Genomic DNA, 6,384 nt, shown 5'->3' on the forward strand with positions numbered 1-6,384 from the left:
CCTTCCTTCAGTTATAGCATTGAAGATGGGTCGAAACTGGGTCTTCCAACATGACAATGACCCGAAGCACCCAGCCAGGATAACCAAGAAGTGGCTCTGTAAGAAGCATATCAAGGTTCTGGCGTGGCCTAGCCAGTCTCCAGACCTAAACCCAAGAGAGAATCTTTAGAAGGAGCTCAAACTCCGTGTTTCTCAACGACAATCCTGAAGCATGACTGATCTAGAGAAGATCTGTGTGGAGGAGTGGGCCAAAATCCTTACTGCAGTGTGTGCAAACCTGGTGAAAAACTAGAGGAAATGTTTGACCTCTGTAATTGCAAACAAAGGCTACTGTACCAAATATTAACATTGATTTTCTCAGGTGTTCAAATACTTATTTGCAGCTGTATCATACAAAGAAATAGTGTAAAAAAAATCATACATTGTGATTTCTGGATTTTTTCTTTCTTTTTTTCGATTATGTCTCTCACAGTGGACATGCACCTACGATGACAATTACATGATTTCTAAGTGGGAGAATAGCAGGGTGTTCAAATACTTATTTTCCTCACTGTGTGTATATATATATATATATATATATATATATATATATATATATATATATATATATATATATATATATATAATATATATATATATATACTTTACATCACTGGATGCCATACTTTGCATTGCACTTGATGATGTAAGGCTTGGATGCAGCTGCACAGCCATGGAAACCCATTCCATGAAGCTCTCTACATACTGTTTTTTAGATAATTTGAAGGCCACACAAAGTTTGGAGGTCTGTAGCTATTGACTTTGCAAGTTGGCAACATCTGCGCACTGTGCGCCTCAGCATGCACTGGCTCTGTGATTTTAAATGACCTACCACTTTGTAACTTAGTTGCTGTTGTTCCCAATTGCTTCCTCTTTGTTAAATACCACTAACAGTTTAATATTTAGTAGTGAGAAAATGTAACACATGGACTTATTACATAGGTGTCAACCTATCAGCATGCTTGAATTCACTGAGCATGTGCAAGTTAAGACAGGCATCCCAAAACTTTTGGCAATATTGACACTGACCAGGCATAATATTATGACAGCTGTCTTGAGAAACACTGATTATCTCTTCATCACAGCATCTGTTAGTGGGTGGGATATATTAGGCAGCATGTGAACATTTTGTCCTCAAAGTTGATGTGTTAGAAGCAGGAAAAAAGGGCAAGTGTAAGGATTTGAGCAAGTTTGACTGGCCAGACAAGGTCTAGATAATTGGGTCAGAGCAACTACAAAACTGCAGCTCTTGTAGGGTTTTCCTGATCTACAGTTGTCAGTATCTATCGAAAGTGGTACAAGGAAGGAACAGTGGTGAACTGGAGACAGGGTCAAAGGCTCATTGTTGCATGTGGGGAAGGTTGGCCCATGTAGTCCGGTCAAACAGACACACGACTGTAGCTCAGATTGCTCAATAAGTAATTTCTGGTTCTGATAGAAATGTGTCAGAATACATACTTGCTAGGGATGGGGCTGTATAGCTGCAGACCAGTCAGGGTGCCCATTGTGACCACTGTCTTCTGCCAAAAGCACCAAAAGTAGGCACGTGAGCATTAGAACTGAACCACTGTGTGATGGAAGATAAATATATTTATCCATTTGCCATATATATATATATATATATATATATATATATATATATATATATATATATATATATATAATTTTTTTCTTTTTTTTATTATTATTTTTTATGGCAAACGGATAAATTCACTGACAATTTAATTTATTTCAAAAAAGTTAATAATTTTATAAATTATTATACCTTTTTTTTTTTATTTATTTTGCGTTGTACGAAATGAATAAATTCTGTACCGGTGAAAATGAAAAACCGATTCAAATACACTTATTTTATATACATATTTCACCCAATATTCTTATCAGCATAAACTAGATGCTAAATACAGCAAACCTTTATATCAAAGGGAAATATTCAACTCTAAGTTGTGAACTGGAGATGTTACCTCTTTTAAATCAAACCCATTTTAAATGCAGTCGAGATAAATTGTGCCTAAAGGTCCATTTTAGATCATAGTACACTGAAAGCCCCAGCTGACCGCAGCTAAAAGAACCATTTATCTTGTGAAGAGAAACACTAGCACATTGAACAATGAAACCTTAAAACCCATTTGAAGTGTGAGTGTTTCATTCATCAAACAAAGTCTTTGACCCTATACACACTCAGAACACACACAATACAAAACTGTCCGATCTGATGCTTAACATAGAATTGAGGCTTGAATTAAACCATTAAGGATATCGTATGCAAAACGATTGTGTGTAATGTGTTTAAACTGTTTTTTGCTTCAGGCTCAATTTTGGCAAAATTGTTTATCATAAAAAACTTTTCTTTTTTTTAAGTCTTGAAAATCAAACATTTAATGGATTTATATTTGAACAACATAGGCTCAATGATATGCAACATGAACAGTTGTGTTAAATTGGAGTGTGACTTGCCAACAAAACACTTACAGAGTTATATTGCACTCTATTATTTGTATTTAGCATATAGTTTTTCTCCCCTGCTGTCCCTGTCAGAACAGGACCTGCAAATACCAACAAAATTAGCATATTAATGTCACCCAGCCTGCATTGGGTGTGTGTATATATAGTCTTGCCTGTATACAAGTGTATTCTCTCTACTTTCTATCTTCTGTTGCTCTTTTGCTCTCGCATAAACTGAGACGTCCGCCCAGCTCTTATTAATGTTTCGGGTCTACCTGGGTTCAGTGACCTCTGCCCCCCCTCTGCTGGCCTCCCTTCATAAATAATGGGGGACGTCTGCAGCTCATCACCTCAGTAAATAGGCTGCCGTATAACTCCATATAACGGCCCCAGCCACTCCAATAGCCCAGCAGGTCCCACTGGCAGCCCATCCATTACCAAAGGGCCACGGCTGTATCGTCCTTGGGCCGGGGCCGGACTGGGCCAGCCGGGTGAGAGAGAGAGAGAGAGGCTATGAGCTTGTAAAAAAGGATAAAGGGGGAAATGAAGGGGGTGGTGGGGTGGAAATGGACAAAAGTAGGTCACAGGCCTGCTTCAGAAGTGAAAGTAAATGGGATACCAGTGGGTAGAAGAAGGGAGGGTGGTGGGTTAAAGTACATCAAACCTGACAGATAGAGATGAGTCGGTTTTTATTGATGCTGGATAGACCCGTAATTTCAAATCAGTGTGATTGGTGCAGAAATATGTAACTACTTAGTGGTATTATTGCTACTATTAATATAATTGTCACATTGTATACAAATGTTCCTAAATGTTTTTCTTTTATTTATTAAAGGGTTAGTTCACCCAAAAATTAAAGTTCTGTTATTAATTTAGTTACCCTAATGTCGTTCGACACCCGTAAGACCTTTGTTCATCTTCAGAACACAAATGAAGATATTTTTGTTGAAATCCGATGGCTCAGAAAGGCCTTCATTGACACCAATGTCATTTCCTCTCTCTCGAGACCCATAAAAGGCACTAAAGACGTCGTTACAAAGCCCATCTCACTACAGTGTTTCTACAATAATTTTATGAAGTGATGAGAAGTTTTTGTGCGCAAAACAAACAACTTGTATAGTGATGGGCCGATTTCAAAACAAAGTTTCAAACCGTAATGAACCAGCGTATTCATGATTCAGATCGCGTGTCAAACTGCTGAAATCACGTGACATTGGCGATATGAATCTTGAATCGGTACGGGTGTCAAACAACATTAGGGTTAGTAATTATTGACATAATTTTCATTTTTGGGTGAACTAACCCTTTAAGTTGGACAACTGTTTTCAATGTTGATAATAAAAAGAAAATGTGGCCCATTGCGACACCGATTTCAATTAGAAACTGAAAAAATGTGCGTTTTGGCTGTTCATTTACAAGACAACACCGCTTTTGGGGCCTAAAAATGCAAACTTCTGAAAATGAATTTCAAAAAGTGCATGTTTTTAAAAAAACAATACTGTTATCGTCTCCATGTAAACTACAAAAACGTGAATTTGTGAAAACAGTGACATCATGCGCATTCATAATACATGTTCATTCTTTAGACGTGTAGTGTTTCTTTATCTTTACAAAGGGATTGCCATCTACTGGCCTGGCATGAATAATCCAACGTTTTAGTTGTTTTTGCACATCCGTATGAACAGAGATCGTTTTTGACAATATTGTGACAGAAAAAAAACTATAAGCAAAATAAGCACTAAAAATCAGCATATTAGAATGATTTCTGAAGGATCATATGACACTGAAGACTGCCAACAGATAAATGAAATTTAATCAATTACATGTTAAAATATTTTGAGGTGTATATTTGTGTATATTAAAATACACTAAATGTAAAATATATATTTATTATTTATTCAAATATCTATGGCATTTGCTCATTATTTTGTGTGTATATGTATATGTATATATATATATATATATATATATATATATATATATATATATATATATATATATATATATATATATATATATATATATATATATATATATATAACCATTATATCAAATCTATTATCGCTGTTCTTTTTTCTATATAAGAAAATGAATGATTACTGCAGCTGTCAAGCTTCATATGATACCACTGAGTTGGACTAAAAATGTTCTCTATAAAATGAGAAGCTTTCGTAAAAGTTTTATGTTTATGAAAATAAAGATTATTTTTCAACGCCATATCTATGGCATACACCTGCCAACACCTGCCAATGTCTCTCCCAATGGTTTTAGATAACAAATTATTTCTTTAAATTCAGCGTACATTAGAGACGTATCTATAGAATCTGGTTCTCATCAAAAAAACTGTAAATATTCATCTCATGAATGTTTGGGCTGTGTAAACCGCCTGCTTCCGCATGAATGCTTGCGTGTGTGTGTGTGTGTGTGTGTGTGTGTGTGTGTGTGTGTGTGTGTGTGTGTGTGTGTGTGTGTGTGTGTGTGTGTGGGCAAGACAATATTCACATGATGTATCTTGCAGATTTGCCGTGTCAGCAGCAGCGTTACAGGAATGATCTGCACACACTTCACTCCTGACAGGACTCAAAGTGCTGGAGCCGGGAGAATATTCTGTGCTCTCTCACTGAGAGGAATTCTTAATAATAAATATCACACTAATAATGAATGGACCAGTGGCTGCAGTTGTCTTGGGGGCATAATATCTAATTTCCTCTCTCTGTTTCATATCTCCACTCCTTCATGTCAGTACAGTCTGTCATTAAAGCAGTGCAGGTCTGTATTGCTCTTATTTATTTTTCAAATCAGTGTGTAAATCTGAGCCGGGCCCTTGTTACAGATGAGTTCCAATAAATTATGACAGACTGACTGACAAATCCAGAATTTTAAACAGCCCTCTGTCGTACGTGGGGCGGCTGACACTCAACCTGGCTGGAAAATCCTTCATAACACTTCAATTCTCTCTAATGAAACGTGATGCATCTAATATTCTCTCACTGGAATCACAGATGTGTGGTAAAGCTTTACAATGTCAGAAAAAGGGCAGTGTCACAGCTACATTTCTAAAGTTTCGTACTGTACAGGTTTCATATTTAGTTACATGTTTTAAAGAGTCCAAACTCCATTATTAAAACTGTCTCAACTATGTAGATAAAACTGATCCTAAACTACTATAATTCATAGAAACAGATATAAAGGGTATAATAATCATGTAAGTATTAATATATATGAAAGTGTCATTTCTAATAAAGCCCCATGTAGAGCCACAAATTTGACAGTAAAACATTTATTTGGGATACAAATATAAATCAATGAATATCTTTAAAAAGCTTATTAACAGCTCATTATATGACAATTCTGAAAATTCAAGATTTTCTCCTTGAAAATAGTTGCATTTTTATCATTCTCTAAATTATTGAGGTACAGTCACCAATTGATAAATAAAGGGAACAAAAGCAAAACAGCAACCGCAACTGAAAAAAAAATCAAAGTACTTATTTCTGATCATAAAGTCAATTTACTGGAGGGGTCATTCTTGTATAATATATATAGTTTTAAGTGTGGTATTTGTGACTGGAAAATGGTAACCACAGATGAACCCAAGCATGGCTCTTCATTATCATGGTGGATGGAACTACATTATATAAAACACACATGCTACATTAAAGATAATAAACTTTATTTTATAGAGCCCCTTTAAAAGCAACTTTTCAAAGTTGATGTGTAAGAAGCAGAATTTATTTATTTTTTTGCCAAGTTTGACAAGTCAAGTCAACTTTATTTATATATCGCTTTTAAAATGACAATTGTTTCAAAGCAGCTTCACAGTGTTAAACAGGAAAACAATGCAACAAAATTGGATTTGGCTGTATAGCCGCTCTGCAGAAAACGGTGATGTCATCAACT

The sequence above is a fragment of the Pseudorasbora parva genome, chromosome 24, assembly GCF_024679245.1.
Source record: "Pseudorasbora parva isolate DD20220531a chromosome 24, ASM2467924v1, whole genome shotgun sequence".
Classification (NCBI taxonomy): domain Eukaryota; kingdom Metazoa; phylum Chordata; class Actinopteri; order Cypriniformes; family Gobionidae; genus Pseudorasbora; species Pseudorasbora parva.